Raw genomic sequence first — 18,935 nt, forward strand, 5'->3', positions numbered from 1 at the left:
ATCTCACAGGTCTTTTTCAAAACTCTAAATTCCATGATCCTATGTAGACCAAATTAAGAAAACATTAAATGGGGTAGGGAGCGGTGTATAATCCTTGCTGCGAGTGAATCAGTTTTGGCCGGAAGATACAACGTTTCATGCTCAAGTCAGGTCTTAAAAAGAAGGTCTAATTCTAATGACTTGACCTGAAATAACGTGTGTAGTTTTATTACCATCAGAGCTGAATCTAGTGTCCAAAGAAAGGTTTACATGAAGAACAACAAATCTCTAATCCTCTCCTGGATGGACATGAACCAGATGGGCAACAGGCTGGTGACCCTTAGCCTTTGATGGTGTGAGGTCAGGTGGAGAGGGAGGGAGGCTCTGCTCCAGGCCGCACTCCCCAGGATAGCCTTGGCCATAAGCCCCCCTTTTGGCAGAATTGCCAGAGCACAGTATTTACGCTTAGAGATGTGCAACCCGGCTTTAAATCCTAATCACCTCTCTTTCCTTTTAACCAGTTACTCCCTTTCTCCAAATTTCAGTTTCTTTCTTTGTAAGTAGGTAATTAAAATTGCCTTTCTGTGGGGATTAAATGAGATGATAGGCATCAAGTGTCTGATACACAGTGAGTGTTGGAGAAGCGTGCTAATGTTATTATTGTCATCTATTTATTTTACTTACTTACGTTGAAACTAAATGAAAAGTTAATTTGAGGGCTTTACAAAAAAGTCCCTTTGTGAACTCAAGATATCACTGGTGATAGAATTATTTTGCCTTCTCAAATAAAACTTCTGAAATACCAATGAGAAGACAGACAATCTGTAAAGACTTGAAACCTTAAGTTTTTATTTTTGGCATGTCTTGGGTCTGCTTACGTTTCCTGTTGTTTTTTTTTTTTTTTATATGTTATGAGCATTACAGAATTGGAAAAAGGATTAACAGCCTAAAAAAAATATAGACTTTATAAATCCACTTAGCCTGAGAATGGCTTTCTGGGGCAACTTGCCTTTCCAAAATAAATTTGCAAACTGCACCCTTATTAAAAAAAATGGAATTTGGCGAGGCAAAAGAATTTGGGCTGTATCAGCTTGTCATTCCAAATATAAAAATATTTAGTCTTACTTCGAGATAAATAGCAACAATTGAACTTAAGCCACTAAGAAAAATAAACATACAACTTCTTGAAAATGTACCAATAACTAGATGGTTTAAAAATGTTATCAGAAGTGTCTTTACCGCTAACAAGGTCTAAATGAAACTGTGGCCATGGATAATGTTTGTGTCTTGCGTTGTGACTGTCCTGACAGGGGCCTGTCCCGTTGGGGAGTAGATGAAGCTTAACATTCACAGGCCTTGGAAGCCATGGATGGAGAGACTCCGGCTGTCTGCCAAGCAGAACCTGGCAGATCTTTGGCAAGGTGGTTGACAACTCTTACCCTGAGACAATCAGGAAGGCTTGGGGAGAAGGTAAAATTTGAACTGAGTCTTAACTGTCCCTCTCCAGAGGTAACAATTTTCCTTCTTCCCTCCTCTCCACCTTCTCCACAGCACCACATGCTTAGAGGCGTGAGGGTTGTAACCCATGGACGGTCATGGCAGATGGGGGGATCATAGGAAAAATCAGCTTGACCTCTGAAAGCCCTGAGTTGAGTGTGGTACAGAACCAGTATTGAGGGGATCCTGAGCCCGATAATGATTTCCTGAGGTGACCTTGTCTTCCTCAGGTGACCTGATTAAACACAGAGCTCTGGAGTGAGCCTTGAATTTGAATCTCTTCATTGACACCCATTACCTAAAGCCCTTGGGGCCACAAAGAGCGTGCTCCTCATTGACAGGCATCTTTCACATTTGTAAAATAAGTATGTGAAAATTGGATTATTGTGAGGCTAGGTGATTTTTAATTATAATAATTATTGCTATTATTTTTTTTAGCCTGTAGTCAGCCAAGTACATTGCCTACGTAGGTAGTTTTATTTATGTACTGATATTTACTTTGAGTCTAGTTTCTTCATGAACTCAGTTAAAATCACAGGAGCCACGGACTTATGTCCTATGACATCCTGTTAAATCTAGGACATTTTTTTTTTTGAGTAAGAAATAAATTTTTTTTTTTTTTTTTTAAATCTCAGGAACCTCTATTACCAGAGTTGAGTTGGAGAAATCACTTCAAGGAATATCTGGGGTCATTTTGTTTACAGGAAATGGGTTTAAGGGAATGCTTTTAAGGACATATTTCTTTTCAGTGTGATAGAGCTTCTCAGTACTCAGTACCCAGAGTTTTCCATATTAAGGTTTATTCTCTCTAAAAGCATTAATAAGTACAGAATTAAACCATAGGGTAATAATTGAAATGGTTGCTATGAAAAATGTGACATTTTTTAAATCCAAATTTCTAATAGTTTCCTGTTGTTTTAAAACTCATAATACTTTTGAGTTATAATAATCAAACTGGAATTTTAGTTCTAACCACAACCAGGAATCATAGTGCACAAAACAAACATTCTGAAAACATTCTGAGTTATAGTTAGAGCAGCAAAAATTGTGAAAAAATAAAAATCTCCCTTACTTGGCTGTTTTGACATATTTTCTCCAGCTGATAGCACAAATTCGAAAGAATTGACTGCATCTATCTCATCTCCCACAGGCAATTGGCTAACTTATCAGAATACCTGCTTGCCTTAGATCTATGGATCCCTAGATTGAGCAAACAAAACTTAATCTTTAAAATAAGAAGAACCGGGAGTGCCTGAGTAGCTCCATCAGTTAAACGTCTGCCTTTGGCTCAGGTCATGGTCCCAGGGAACTCCCGGATGGAACTCTGTGTCCCAGGCTCTCTGCTCAGTAGGGTGTCTGCTACTCCCCTTCCCTCTCCCTGCCTCCCACTCATGCCCTCTGTCGCTATCTCTCTCCCTCTTTCCCAAATAAATAAATAAAATCTTAAAAAACAAAACAAAACAAAACAAGAAGAACCAGATTATACTTTATGCCTTCTCCCTTTTTAATATCCACGGTTGTTGTTGCAATAACTGTAGTTATTTTCATTGACACCTTGAGATGGTTCTGGTAACTGGCCCAGTTCCCTGACTTCAAAGCAGAACAGGTGACACAAATTGGGAGGATCATATTCCCCATTTCCTGAAAGTGGAGTGACTGGCACAGAGCAGGGGTGGGGGGCCATGTGGCCCAAGCAGGACCTGTCAGAATTCTTTCCTGGGATTGGTTTTCCTGCAACTAGCAGAGAATACAGTTCTTCCTTCCTGGGTTGATAAAGACATGATGTCGTGACTCAGGATGTGCAATGAAGGACTGACCTTGCCTACGGAGAGGTTGGACAATTTGCCCCCAGCTCTAAGGAGGTAATCTCTAAACCCTCGGAGGGTCCTGCCTGATAAGAATGTCTTTGTTTACCTAGAGGTCTTGAGCCAGACCGGATATCTGATGCTAACCATGTAATTTTTGGTGGAAGGCCTTGAGCCATGTGGTACCAGTCTTAATTCTAGAGGGACTAGAGACTAAGTTATTCACATGAGTGACCAGCCTTTCTACATAGCCAGCTCCTAATAAACTCTGGATGACAAAGTTTGAGTGAGCTTTCCTGGTTGACAGTATTTTGTACATGTTGCCACATATTGTCACTGAGAGTAATATGTTCTTTCTTTTATTATTTTTATTTATTTTCTTTTATTTTATTTCTTTTCAGTGTTCCAAGATCCATTGTGTATGCACCACACTCAGTGCTCCATGTAATACGTGCCCTCCCTAATACCCACCACCAGGCTCATCCAACCCCCACCCCCTTCCCCTCCGAAACCCTCAATTTGTTTCTCAGAGTCCACAGTCTCTCATGGTTCGTCTCCCTCTCTGATTTCCCCCAACTCACTTTCCCTCTCCATCTCCCCGTGTCCTCCGTGTCATTCCTTATGCTCCACAAGTAAGTGAAACTATATGATAATTGACTGTCTCCGCAAGAGTAATATGTTCTATCCCCACCATTCCACTGGGAGAGAACAGTTGGAAGCTCCGTGCCTTAGCATGTGTTGGGTCCTGCCTTCTGTGCCTCTTCCTTTTGCTGATTTTAGTCTACAGCCTTTCTCTGTGGTAAAACCATAACCACGAGTATGACAACTTTTTTCTGTCCTGGGAGTCCTCTACTAATGAATTATTGAAACTCAGGGTGATCTTGGGGAACCTCTCAGACATTATCCAGGACATCTGTGCTCTCCATTACTGGAGAAAGTTCTCCACTACTGGTGAAAGGCTCAGAGAGAGAAGCAGAGATGAGAAACATGAGAGATGAATGGAAGAGGTGAAAACGAGAGAAAATGGTATTGTGCCTCTGGCTCTAATCCTTGAGACCCTTCAAGGTACCTTGTTCATTTAGTTATTTCTTTGACTCTGTGGATTACCCCAGTATATTTCCAGTAATCCTGTCTCTCTCTTTCTCACTTTCCTACAAACAGTGTATACCACATTCCTGGAAGTTTTTAAGTTACTGTATCATTTTCCAATTTTGGTTATATTTAGCTAAAAATATGTCATTTTCCATCTTTAGAGAAGTGAGTGTGACTCATAGTAAAATCCAAACAAAATAAAGACTTGTAAATATTTTTGGACCTTTCAACAAAGTTACTGAAAAATATACTTATTTCAAGTAAATTAACCTAGAAATGTGGACCTTACTTTGATAGGCCTCTTGAACCCCCAAGTTATTTCTGAGCTGCTGTTAGAATAAGAGATTTGAAAACAGAACTTAGGGGCACCTGAGTGGCTCAGTGGGTTATTCCTCTGTCTTCAGCTCAGGTCATGATCTCAGGGTCCTGGGATCGAGCCCCGAATCGGGCTCTCTGCTCAGCAGGGAACCCGCTTCCCCCTCTCTCTCTGCCTGCTGCTCTGCCTACTTGTGATCTCTCTCCTGTGTCAAATGAATAAGTAAAATCTTAAAAAAAACAAAAAAACAAAAAACAGACCTTAGTATAGTCTTCTAGCTTCATACTTTTTGTGAGAATTTTCTAATGTATAATTTTCTGCATTTTGAGCTCTCCGCATTGCTTTTGTGAAACAAGAGATAGAGTTTCAGCTCTCTAGGGATCAAAGCTAAATGCTAGTGATGATGCTCAAAAGAGACTATTCTAAATCCAAAGAGACTGTTTTTATAGAAAATGTTACATTCTTCTACTACTAAATCCCAAATATTAGCCCACAGAAGAGCAATTAGCAAGTATATCATCTATAAAAAGTATGAACATTTAGACATTTATATTGTTACTATTTATCATTCTGTTGATGGAGAATGGACCACATTCATTTCATGCCTAATACCAGTCCAGGAATGATAATTGAGTTTCCACAAGTATTATCAGAATTCCTTGAGCTTTTTGGAACCAAAAGGAACTTTCTTAATTTGATAAATTTTTCTACAAACACTTAAAAATCATGTTTAAGGTAAAAGTATCATGAATACTCCCTTCAAAGTGCAGAAAAGGACAGACAATGAGGTTCCCTGTTACTATCTCTAGGTCCTAGGTATAACATTATATAAGTAAAAGAAATATGAACCATATTATTAGAATGAAAAAATGATCAGGATTATAGACAGTTTCTTTCTTTCTTTTTTTTTTTTTTTTGATAGTGTAAAATAATTTTGGAAATTTGACCGACACAAGGTCAAATTTTAAATATCAATACATGTAATTAATTGTGTGGTTAAATACCAGCCTAACTGATCAGAAAATGTAATCTTCCAAGGATTCCATGCCCAATACCCACCAGGTATTGAATAAATCTAAGAAAAGAAATAGGTGATCTGAATGGAGATTATGATACAATAGTATTGAAAAGACACAAAAAAGGAGTTATATAAATGGAGATATAGTACATAGATGAGAAGACTTATTTTCCTAAAGAGATCAATTATCCTAAAACTAATCTAAAATTTTCATTAAAATCTCAACTTTTTCTTTTCTTTTCTTTTTTTTTTTTTCTTTTTCCCACAGAGCTAGTCAGTTCATATGGAACTAGTTCATGCATCTTAAAGAGTCAGGGCCCAAAATAGCTCAGGTGCTTTTGAAGAGAAAGAATAATAAGCAGCACACACCCATTTAAGGATGCAATTATTTTAAGGCTATCATCCTCAAAACACTGTTCTGGTGGTAGGCTAGAGATGCCTGAAACAGACCCTCATAGACATGGGGAGGGGATAAGAGGTGGTATTACACACCAGTGAGGAGAGAACAGGCTTGCTTTTGAAAGGAAACAGATATAGATATACAAAAATAAACATCAGATCTTAAAATCAGGAAACAAAGCTTTAAAATTCTTTTTCTTTTAAAGATTTTATTTATTTGACAGTGGGAGAGAGAGAGTACAAGCAGGGGGAGCGGCACGGAGAGGGAGAAGCAGGCTCCCTGCTCAGCAGGGAGCCGGCCGGATGCCGGACTTGATCCCAGGACCCTGGGATCATGGACTGAGCCAAAGCCAGATGCTTAAGTGACTGAGCCCCCTGGGGGCCCTGAAATTCTTAGACAAAAATGAAAGAGAATATATTTATGATGTCATGAGAGGAAATAATTTTTTAAATATGAAACGTGTAATCCCGAAAAAGATGAATGAATTTGATTAAATTAAAATTATTCTGTGAAAACTCTTCTTCTCTTTGTTTACAGACATCCCATAATATTTTTAACACCTACATTCTAAGATTATAGATTTTAATACTTCTAATTCCTATTAAGGACATATTAAAAGAGTCTTCAAAATTAATCAAAGATAAGTAGCCCTTGGAAAAATGAGCAAAGGATATGAACATCAATCTGAAACAGGAAACCTGAATCAACAAGAAATATTTGGAAAAAAATTAACCCCTTCCCCTTGCTCTGTGATGATGGGGATGTGGATTAAAATGACAATGACAGGGGTGCTGGGGTGGTTTAATCCTTAGGCATGTGTCCTGGCTGGGGTCATGATCCCAGGGTCCTGGGATTGAGCCCCGCATCAGGCTCCCTGCTTGGCAGGAGGGGGGGCGTTCCCTCTCTCGATGTGTCTCTCTCTGTTAAATAAATAAAGTAAATAAAATCTTAAATAAAAATGACAAAGACAGATTGTTTCAAGCTCAACAGATTGCCAAAAAAAAAAAAAAAAAGAATCTGATAACACCAAATATTAGAGAAAACATGAGGAAAGGGGAGTTTTCATATACTGTTGCAGGGGCTGTAGATTAGAACAATCACTGTGGAGAATAATTTTATAATATGTATTGAAGCAGCAGAATCTCATTCACGATGACGAGCAATTCCACATCCTGGTGTATTACGTTACAGAAAATGACACCCTGTACCTCACAGCTTATGACATTGAATGATAACTGGAAACAACCTGAATGTCTGTTAACAGACGAATTCATGAACACAGTTTATTCCTACAAGGAATACTATATAGCAGTTAAAATTAATGAAGTAAAAAAAAAAAAAAGTAAAAAAAAAAATAGATTAATGAAGTACCTATCCCAGTAGTTCATTCATTGATGATCTCCACCACTGGCCTCCTTCTGTGGGGATTTTTTTTCTTATTTCTGGTTTCCTCTCTCTGGAACATTCTTTTCCCACAGATACCCTTCTGTGTCATTCCTGTGCTTTACCTGGTTTTCTGCTCTCATCTTATCTCCTTGGGAAGACCCTGGAGTGGACACAGTATAAACCATCCCACCTCCTCGACCTGGGCAATTCTTTGACCTCCTGTATTTGCCCCCTGGTGGCTTCTGTTCTGCCCTACAAAGACAGATTCTGTTTCTGGGAAGTGGGTAAGTATTTGTCAAAACAATATGTAGATATCAGCATACATTTAGATGTTTACAGGCCCCGTCACGAGATTTAAGGGCTCCCTCACATTCCTGTTTTCCTGTGGAAACAGACTGGGCCGATCTACCTTCCTACTGCAAACACTTTCCCAGAACTATGGGATGAGTGGAAACGTGAGGGACACGAGGCCGCATGTGAAACCCTCCAGCCTCCTCGCCCCCTTGCACGCTTGCTTTCCTGGGACCTTCCACAAGGTGCTCTAAATGTAGTCAAGGGACCCATCCAAGAATAAGATGGTGTCCAGTGGGGCAGAGCTGGCTGTGTCCTCTGAGAACGCAAGGAAGCACGAGCACGAGAAAAATGCCTGGGCTCAGATCCCAGTGAACTCGTCTGCTTCTCCTTGAACGTTTTGCAATATCATCTATGCTGGAAATGATCATTTAAAGCCACAGTCTAGCATAATGTTTACATCCCGAGGGTTGGAACTGGAGTCATTAAGTCTTTCAAACAACAAGGTAATGTTCAGCTACTGCTCCTGGAGGAGGGGGCGTCATTTAGCACACTGCAGGGTGCTGATGCCAACTTGCATCCTGGGAACCTGAAAGCCTTGGTACCTCTCTTTGACCTAGGGTTCACCTTGTCTTCTGTGGAGTAGCCTGGGAATATGATCTCCTCGTTTTCTTAAGTTACATAGCTAAGTGTGCTTTGAATTACTTGTGTTAGTGGAAAGATAAGGTAGACCTGGGTATGGGTTGTAGCCATATTATTTCCTAGCCACGTTACCTTGGGCAAGCTGTTTCTTGATCATCCTTCCCTTTCTTCACCTGAGTGGTAGAGTTATAAAACATCTCCTGCCTCTGGGTTTTGGGGGTTGATGCATTGAAATCGTAGATGTAAGGCACAATGCCAGTCCAACTTGGACAGGCAAAAAATCATACTTTCTGGCATAGCTTGCGTCCTACCTCTCTCTATGGACATATTAATTCTCCTTCATACAAATCCCAGGTGATTACATTGAAATGAATATTCTCTCCCACAAGCCCAGAGCTGTGAGGATTTTGTTTTCCCCCAGCTGGCTGAATGAGGTAGAGGGCAAAGAAAAGTAAGTGATGTTAATAAGCGATACCACTCATGTCTTCATGGCGATCTCCTTGTAACCAGATAACTTCCTTCTAGCTGCATGTGACAGCTGAATTTACCTAGTCCTCTAGAGAAGAAGGGGGATTGAAATGAGATGGGAAGAAAGCCTGTATCTAGATATTGAATATCCTGGCCTGGGAGAGACTTAAACAAAAATTAAAAACTTACGTCTTCAATTTTTTTTTAAGATTTTATTTATTTATTCGACAGAGATCACTAGTAGGCAGAGAGTCAGGCAGAGAGAGGGGGGGAAGCAGGCTCCCTGCTGAGCAGAGAGCCCGATGCGGGGCTCGATCCCAGGACCCTGGGATCATGACCTGAGCTGAAGGCAGAGACTTTAACCCACTGAGCCACCCAGGCGCCCCAGAAAGACATAAGTCTTCATTTTGAGGGATGGTACCATAGCTGATATTCCGAGTCATACTGATAGACCTCAATTAAACATCAACCAGTTTAGAAAACCCCTTATCTGGGGCACCTGGGTGGCTCAGTGGGTTAAGTCTCTGCCTTCAGCTCAGGTCATGATCTCAGGGTCCTGGGATCAAGCCCCGCATCCAGATCTCTGTTCAGCAGGGAGCCTGTTTCCTCCTCTCTCTCTCTGCCTGCCTCTCTGCCTACTTGTGATCTCTGTCTGTCAAATAAATAAATAAAATCTTAAAAAAAATTAAAAAAAAGAAAGAAAATCCCTTATCTGACGTGATTGCCTAACAACTAAATGAAAGAAAGCAGATGAAGATCACTTTATTTTGATGAAAACACTCACAATAATTAAAGATTAATTTAAAGTAAAGAGGAGTGAGTCTTAACCCCCTTCTCTATTCTTCAAAGCCTCTGGGAATGCCCACGGATTAAGCAATTTTAACAACACACTGATTTTTAAAACATTCTCGATGGGTACTTGGGTAGAGCTGTAGCTTGGTAAACAGGTTGGTTCGCTTGTTTAATGCCCCGATCTACTCCTGGTGACTTCCTTCTCTTGTCCTTCTTATATGTGCAGGATGTCCTCCTCCGTCTTCAGTTAATTCATGTTGAAACTGAACCTTTTCAAGGTAGTCTTGTTAATCATCATTCCTGAACATACCTCTTCTAACCTTTATATAATCTTGGGCTAGAACAGTGATTCTCTAGCAAAATAACTGGGGGTTATTTTGCTCCCTACCCAGGGGACATTTGGTAATATCTGAGGCCAGTTCTGGCTGTCCCAACTGGGTGAGAGCCATGCTAATGGCATCGATTGAGGGAGGCCGGGGAACATACCGCAAAACACAGGACTGCCCCCCACAACAAAGACTTAGCCAGCTTAAAATGTGAAAAGCCTGGAGGTTGAGAAACTCTGAGGTGGGGTTACTACAAGCTTTTTCCATTAAAGCTGGACATTCCGGGGAGTGAAAGATGGTGCCTTTAACAATGATGCTTGGATAGCTGGTATGACCTGGGACTTAGAGTTGCTGGTATATGGGATCTGTGGTCCCCTGTCTTGAATTTGTTTTCTTTTGGATTGATGAGGCATTGTTGGTAAGTATTGTTTTAATTTGCTTTCTTGACTTGCTGTTAGACCTTTTTTACCAGTTCAACTCTTAGCTACCCAAAGACAGGAGTAGGAGCTTCAACCTCTGTATCTTTCCTTTCTCCTTCTAGGACTTTCTCCAGAATACCTACTTGATAAAGCTTCTTGACTGACTGTGCTTATTTGTAATCTCTGCTCACAACTGGGTCCTTGACAAAACCTACTATAAACTTCTCCACTATCAATTATACATAAAAAATGTGGGTGAAATGATGGAGAAGAATTCAACAAATAGCATTGCTCATAATGGAGAGAAGATTCTACCTTCTACAATATGTAATTTGATGAAATATGCTAAGCAAGGTACAATCCCTATAATTGGTACACATTTAAATTACTCATGTTTACTATAAATGTTTTCATTGTAAAAAATGTGCTTCTATTGAATTAGATAAAATTTTATTATTGAAAGCATGGTTAAACAATTAAAACGAACAAAGATATATGAAGTTCCCCAAATCTTGATCAGGATCGAATAGATATATAATAAATATTAGTTCTGTTTGCCTCCCATTACAGATAACACCTAATTTTAAGCCATCTAAATTGTCTTATAAGTTTTTAAAGTATCGATTCTAGGGTATTTTTGAAGTTACCGAGATGGTTAAAATTGGTTGGCATAGGGACACCTGGGTGGCTCAGTCAGTTAAGCATCTGCCTTCAGCTCAGGTCATGATCTTGGGGTTCTGGGATTGAGCTCCTGCATTGGGCTCCCTGCTCAGTTGCTTGTCCCTTTCCCTCTGCCTTCCCCTACCCCCACCTGTGCACATGCACTCTCTCTTTCTCTCAAAAAAAAAAAAAAGTAGATAAAATCTTTTTTTAAATGATTGGTATGATAGTTTGTGGGGCTCTGTAACAAAGCATCACAGACTGGGTGGCTTAAAAGACAGAAAGTTAGGGTCTCACAGCTCTGGAGGCTGGAAGTCCAAAATCAAGGTGTTGGCAGCTCTCACTCCTTGTGAGGGCCATGAGGAAGATTCTGTCTCAGGCCCCTCTCTGTGGCCATTGGAAGACATCTTCTTCCCTCTCTATGTATCTCTGTGTCTGATTTCCCTTCTGTATAAGGACATCAGTCATATTAGATTAGGACCCCCATCCTGAAGAACTCATTTTAACTTGATTATCTCTGTAAAGACCCTGTCCCCAAATAAGGTCCTTTTTTCAGATGTACCTCAACATATTCATTTAGGGGGTGCACTTCTACCCATCACAGATGATAAAGAAATGCCAATAAAGAGATTAGGGGTTACATTTAAATTTTATACAAAGAATAATTTTATAGTACCTTACTATAAAGAGAAAATTGTGGAGTCCCTACGGGCTGGAAATATGAGTGATAATCTTCAAGTTGTTGTGGGCCACCGGAAAATACATTATAGCAGTTTATCCTTTAAGATACGGAAAAGAACTTTCCTGAGGAAATCACATAGATAAAAATGTGAACACCTTTCTTCTGAGCATCTCAAAATACTTTGCCTGTCTTTTAAATTTTTTTTTTTCACCTCTCAAAATCTCTTGGGTGGGATATGGGACATCCCACAGGTGAGAAAACTGAGGTGAATGGAAATTAGATCATTTAGTTTCACATTATCTTCCCTTTCTAAACGCAGAAGTAAATTTGTTCTCTGCATTTGCCTTATTGGAGGTATGTCTGCTTGACTAGTTAGAGCATGAAAAAGATTATGGGATTCCAGGACTGTTGATCTTTAAATGGATTGTATTCATGAAATAATCAGGGAGGGGGCAGGTCTGGAGTGCAGCCCAGGGATCTACCAGGATGGGATCTGAGCCAGGTGAGGGCTATGGCATTCTCTGAGCGGGGATAGCCCCTGTCTGCCCATTACATCAGGCCAGGAAGAGAAAATTTAAAGATATATGCCTACCTTTATATAAACTTATGTCTATTATATATAATGCATATATGCATTACATATATGTAATATTTAAATTTCTCTTCCTAGCCTGATGTAGATACATACGATATGTTCTAGGAATATATTGTGTAGATATATTATAAAATGTGTATAATATTTTGTATCCCTCTGTCTGACAAGAATAGTGGACAGGGACCTGTCCCCCTCCAACGCCCCCGCCCCACTCCCATCCTACAACTCCGCTTGCTAGTGGACTTTAGGCAAGCGCCTTTGCTTCCTGGACACCTGTTTTCTCAGCTGTAAGATCAGAATATCAGCTTGCATGCCCGGCCAGGTCTCCTACAACATCACAATCTGAAGCGGGAGGGAGATTGTCCCAAGTATTAAAAGCAATTCTCTCGCGGCCAACCCACGTGCTGAATGGACCCTTAAAGCCGAGTAATTGGGTAACCTCGTCCCATCCCTGTCGCTTACCAAGCCTGGTTGGGGGTGGGGACGCCTGAGTATTTCCGGAACAAAATGAAGAGTTTTCCAAGACGCCTAGCGCTGACCTCCTGGCCTTGCCCACCAGCCGCCCCTCCTCCCCTCCTGGTACCCCTTCCCCCGACCCCCATCCTGGGACGCTCATCAGCCCCGCGGAGTGCTGGCCGCAGCGGCCGCGGGGTCGACGCTGTGAACTCTCCAGATCGGAGAGGAAAAACCTCGGCACCCGGGGTTTGCCTTTTCCCGACAGTTTCAGCGACTGTCAAATGCAGGGGAGTTACAAGGCGCAGGGTCCAGGACTGGGCTATCTACACAGAGGCCCCTTTATCGGCCTCACTCCCTTACGGCGGGGCGGCCTCCGCAAGTTATCAGAGTGTCATTAACGGGGACAGCTGCTGGTAAACAAGGCGGATGTCGACACCAGCGCCGCAGTCCCCAGGAATTTAACCTGAATCTGTCCCTTTGCTTAAAGGAGCACCACTCTCCTTCTCTGGGTTGCGGGCATCATTAATTCATCCCCGTCAACGTTCCGATGGAAGGCTGGCATTGACTCGGGGAAACCCGCTGGGATCGGAAATTAATAAGGTGCTAGGGACATTCACCTTAGGTCAATTCGAGGGGACACGGAGAGAAAGAGAAGTTGCTCCGGAGTTCCCCTGCTTAGCTGGAAACCGATCCTACATATTTATAAAGGTGAAACTGGAGGGCTGCCAAGCGCCTGCATTGAAGTGATTAACAAATGTTTCTCTTTAAGTGGACACCTCTTGTTCTAAATATATTTGACAAGAATGCAAAGAGTCATCTGGAGGGCACCGAGGGCACCGCTCGGGCCTTCTCTGGCGCGGCCGGCGGGGATCGCAGGCCCGGCCCGGCCCGCGCCGCTCCCCGCTCGGTGCCAGCCGAGTTCACGTCGCCGGTGGGCAGGCTGCCAGCGCCGGCGGCTCCCCGCTGTTTAACGACAATGGATTTACTGCTTCTCTGCATATTGGTGTTATTTTGTATAAACAAGGTTAACAGTCCTTTTAAATTAAATGCACCACCTGGTGACTGAATGGGTGACCTTGCCAGCTCTTTTCGCCTGGCTCGGAGAAGCCCAGGATCCCGCTCGCATTTTTACCTGTAGCTCGGGATTGGAATCTTCCTCCCTTCTTATTTAAAGAGGGGGAGCTGTCCTCCCCCTCGCGCTTTGACCCTGCCGCGGGCGACCCGCGCGCCGGGAGGTACAGGTGCGCGCGGCAGGTGAGCCCCGCGCGACCACCTTGCGCGGTGAGCAGGTCGGCTGCGGGCGGTGCCGGGGGTCTGCGCGGCGGCCGCCCGCCCGGGAGCTCCGGGACCGCCCCGGTCGGGTGGTCGGTGTCCCAGGAGAGTGACAGCCGGCCCTGTGGGCCCTGCCAAGGCTGCCTTCAAAATAAAGATCTCCAGAGGGGGCAACACCGTGAAAAAGGTTCTTTGTGTTTCACTCTAGCGTGGTATTGATCTAATATAGGCCTCGGCACTTTCCCCACCCTCCAGGAATTTGAACACCTGGAAAAATTCTCCCGGCTTTACATGTGAGAAATTTAATGGTGTAAACAAACTCAGCAGGAAGCCCCCTTTGATATGGGAAGTCGGTGGTGCCTAGCTGAACGGCTTGAAAGACTTTGCCTGGGAACGTCCACAGCGATGTTGAAGGATGACTCGGAACTGTGTAGGAAAATGCAGACAGGGAGCACTGCTTTAGATGCATCTAGAAACTTCGTCCAGAAATTTCAAGCAGGAGACACTTAGGTTACTCATTGAATGAAAGGCATCTCCTCACTCCCTCCTTATCATTTGCCAACCCCCCTACCCCACTCCCCAAATAGGGCCGGGATTAGTCGGAAGTAATTGCCTTCCATTTTAGCCTAAATTCTAGACCGGTCTGGCAGCCCCATTGCTATGCAAAGAAGGAAATCAGATCCGGAGACGTGCAGTGACTTCCCCAGGGTCACCTGATCCAGAAGCCAGGCCCCAGGCCTGTAAGTCCAATGCAGTTTTTGCTGTGTTCCCACGGAGTCCCTGCTCTGCCTACCCAGAATGTGCAGTGTGAGCCAGAGCCCTTGGAAAATTTGTTTTTTTTTTCTTAGCAGCATAAAAGTCACTGGTTACATAGCTTCTGCATAAGTTCTTAGAAGTCCAAATTCCAATAATGGAAATGTCTCTCTAATTAGGCAGAATAAAGTAATTCCAGTAAGTGATACAATTTTCATTGCTAGAATTCTAACATTTTTATATACATTTTATTAAAAAGAAGTCTGAATACAGATTTTTTAATACATTTTAGTGAGTGAGGTAAAATGTGTCCCCTCTTCCAAAATTTCCCTAAAGAGTACATTAAATGTGTGTGTCGTGGGGGATAGGGGATTAATATTAATAATATTAATTTTTATTATATTATTGTACATTAATAAAATCCATTGTCCATAGTCACAAAGAGTATTTCTCAGTAAGTCTGTTTCTAGTGGCATGAAACATTTAGTGTGGACATACAGGGTGCTAGGTTTTGGGGGCACAGAAATGAACAAGGCACCATCAGGAGCTCGATTAGTTATGGAAAGTCGGAGGGATTGAATGTATGTGTAAGAAACCTCTGTGGGTAGGGTGTGGGGTCCCAGAGCTGAAAGCTCCTAACTCTGGGTATCCGAGCAAACTTCACAGAGCTAGAAGTGCTCTACCCTGGGCAATTTCATGTGTGTTATTGTGAAACAAGTGGGAATAGGAAGATATTTACCTTAGTGATTACCTATCGTGATTACTGTTTGCCAGGCCTTCTTGATACTCGGTCTAATCCTCCTAACACCCCAGGAACTGTTATCGACTCCACTTTACATGGGGGGAAAGTGAGGTGTGGAGAAATTCAGTCATTTGGCCAATGTTTCACGACAGAGAAATGCAGACCCAAGCATAATCCCATGCTCTTACGCTGGATGATTCCATGGGCATTGTATGCACATAGCTGCGTATTACTTTCTTCCTTTCAAACAATCTATTTTCCAGGAACTAGTTATCACAATGGAACACATAACTTAAAAGTTACTCATTGCCAGACACTACTGTGAACTTTTTATACAAGCCTCTCATTATCTTCTCGCCCCCAAACCCTGTAAAATAAGTATTTCCTCACTTCACAGTTAAGGGAACTGGGCCATTTATCATCATCATGGTCAGCAGCAACATCTATGTCTTCCTCATCACATTCAGTAAACTTATCGCGGGGCACCTGGGTGGCTCCGTGGGTTAAAGCCTCTGCCTTCAGCTCAAGTCATGATCCCAGGGTCCTGGGATCAAGCCCCACATCAGGCTCTCTGATCAGCGGGAAGCCTGCTTCCTCCTCTCTCTCTCTGCCTGCCTCTCTGCCTACTTGTGATCTCTCTCTCTGTCAAATAAATAAATAAATCTTAAAATAAATAAATAAATAAACTTACACAACTAAATCCACAGAGTATTTAGAATTATTGGATTTTGGGGGACAGGAAAAAACTCTTGACTGTTCTTCTCCACTGTAAGACCAAATTCCCAGGCTTTTCACCTAGAAGTATAAGGCACAGAGACTGTCATGGTAAACACCCAGGAAACAAGACAGGCCCATGAAGACATGGGCATCTTTACAGTAGAAGGGGGCTTTGCAGAGATATTAGAACAAAAACCACAAGAGAGAATGACAGTTGAGAACTGGGGTTGTCAGGAATATAAGAGATAATTTCTAGTTAATCCTAATGTAGCCCTTCTTTAGGGCAAATAGGTTTCTGTTATGTTGTAGAAGCTGCTCTCAGAATATGAAGCTAATTACTTCACGATAAAGTATTTTTTCATAGATTACTCACCACTGTGACCTCCATCCTCCACATTGGTCTACTGATACAAATATGGCCCTCTTACTCCCCTCACCCCCACCCCCTAGCAAATCTACATTGAGTCAGAAGAGCTTACCACTTCTCTGAATGTCAGACAATGTCAGGAAAAGAAGAAGTGTTGCCTGGTTAGTGTTTGGTTTTGTTTCAGTCCATATAAGGCAGCTCTACTGATTTTTCCAATCACACAAAAAAATATTATATATTAATAAAGAAAATTGGGAGAACTATAAAGAAAAAAAGAGAAACTCATTGAAAATTCTATGGCTGAAAATACTTTGGCATTTTTCTCTTCCGGCCTTTTTTCACATGAAATCTGTGAGGAAAAACTAAGACCACTGTCATGTGTTTTGTTGATGCTACTTTTTTACTTCGTAAACAAGTTTCATTATCAAATATTCATCAAAATTTGTATTTTCAATGATTATATAACATTCATTGTAAGGATTTATTATAGTTTTTATAATACGGGTTAATAATTCCTCCATTTCTAAGTATGTAGGTTATTTCTAATTGTTGCTCTTAGAAATAATCTTGTACATATATTTTGGCTGCCTATACAATTTTCCCTGGCTTGCATGGATTGTTTAGAAATGAAGCTATTAGATAAAAAATCGTGCACTTTTGCTGTATCATCAGGAATATGAACATGCCTAACACACAAGTGACTTTGGGGGGATAGGATAAGATTCAGAAGTTGAAGGGTATATAAATTTTAATGCTATATTTGGTAACTTCTGCAAAAAAAATGTTAAAAAAAATGTGTGTGTGTGTGTGTGTATGCATATTTTTTCCCTAAACTTGAAAATTGCTCTGGACTGCCTTCTGTATTCCAATCTGAGACTTCCTTTGTATCATATGTTGCTTCCTTTAAGGTTGGATTTCTGCCTTTTGGATGTTAACAAGGGGGAAAAAAGAAAACATAGTGGAGACACTAGAGCTTCACATAACCCACCATAGTTTGGAATTTCTCTAAGGGAATTTAGAAATTCTAGTTTGTCAAGTATCTCGTCCCTTTTGTTTTTTTCAAGAACACAGTCTTGTGTTCTAATTTTTCAGGAACAGCAGAAGGTTGCTATTAAAAGCCAACAAACAAACACACACACAAACAACAACAACAACAAAAAAACAACTTTCACCAGAATTTATGAACTCTGGAGGAGTAAGCTATTAAGTAGTACATTTATGGCCCCAAAGAGACATTACGAATTTCTAAGTCATCTAACTCTGTCTTGCTTCATGGCTAAATGAACTTGCAGTGCAACTTTAAATGGAAGTTATGTTTGACCGTGTTCTATAAGACTTCTTTCAGGTTGGGAGAAAATGGAACCATTATTTGTTGTCTGAGCTCCTGGATCACCCGCTACCACTTGCTTATCTCTACTGGGCTCAAGCTTTTCCTGTGGCATGCCCCCTGTTCATCTACCTCTCTGCCTCCCCCATGGTTTGCTGGATGCTCCCGGTGAGCCTGGTATCCCGAAGGATGTTCGTATCCGCTGTGGTTGGGTGCTCTCAGCTTTCTGCTTGGCCTTGGGCAAAGCCACGGTACACTCCAACTCCTCAGCTCTGGCCCCAATGCCTTGAGCTTGAATACAAATAACCTTGGAGTGGGAAGCTTTTCTACTCAACTACAGACATAGCTGAAGAGATTTTGCTTTAGTGAAATGAAGTGGAGCCTGAATTTATCTGGAAATGTGTGGAATCAGCAGAGAGCAGTAAACACAAGTCTAGGGAAGTGGGAAACCATTGTGAACGATTTCGTGTTTTTCACTCCCAGCGGGCATTTGGGCATTATTGTAAAGAACCATGTTTTCAAACCTGCCAATAACAGAACAGATCTTTATTCATTGTGGATGAGGCTTCCACTGGGAGAGTTGAAGCTCTCGTTCCTTTTTCGCCAACTAGAGAAGCTCTTCAGAGTTCCAAGCTTCTGTTTTCTGACTCCCATGCCATAAAGGGAGATGTTAGATATATTTTCCATAAGATAACCTCAGGGCTTTCTGAGGTAAGTCGGACAATTTCTATGGTGGCATAGAATGACAGTTCACCAGAGAAACAATCCCAAGGAAAGGGCAAATATATGCATTCTGTCCATTTGTCTTTCCTCTGTGTGTATTGTTGCAAACAATAGAATCCACTCAAATAAGTTTAGGCAGAAAAGGGATTTCATAAGAGAAATGGGTAGCTCGTAGAATCACTGTGGTGGGGGGGCAGATTGCTGTAGAAA

At 41.7% G+C, this 18,935-nt stretch overlaps 1 long non-coding RNA gene across 2 annotated transcripts; it reads left to right on the plus strand.

Moving 5' to 3' along the window:
* The first annotated feature begins 1,406 nt into the window (after positions 1-1,406).
* Positions 1,407-18,676, plus strand: LOC116861937. 2 transcript variants are annotated; one of them, XR_004381565.1, is made up of 3 exons: positions 1,407-1,449; positions 10,554-10,785; positions 18,021-18,676. It is a non-coding gene; the product is annotated as an uncharacterized LOC116861937 (long non-coding RNA). The 2 variants fall into 2 exon arrangements; XR_004381564.1 differs by lacking the exon at positions 1,407-1,449 and adding an exon at positions 8,047-8,290.
* Positions 18,677-18,935: the final 259 nt, after the last annotated feature.

This window comes from Lontra canadensis, unplaced genomic scaffold (genome assembly GCF_010015895.1).
Source record: "Lontra canadensis isolate GAN:19392208 unplaced genomic scaffold, GSC_riverotter_1.0 scaffold211, whole genome shotgun sequence".
Taxonomy (NCBI): domain Eukaryota; kingdom Metazoa; phylum Chordata; class Mammalia; order Carnivora; family Mustelidae; genus Lontra; species Lontra canadensis.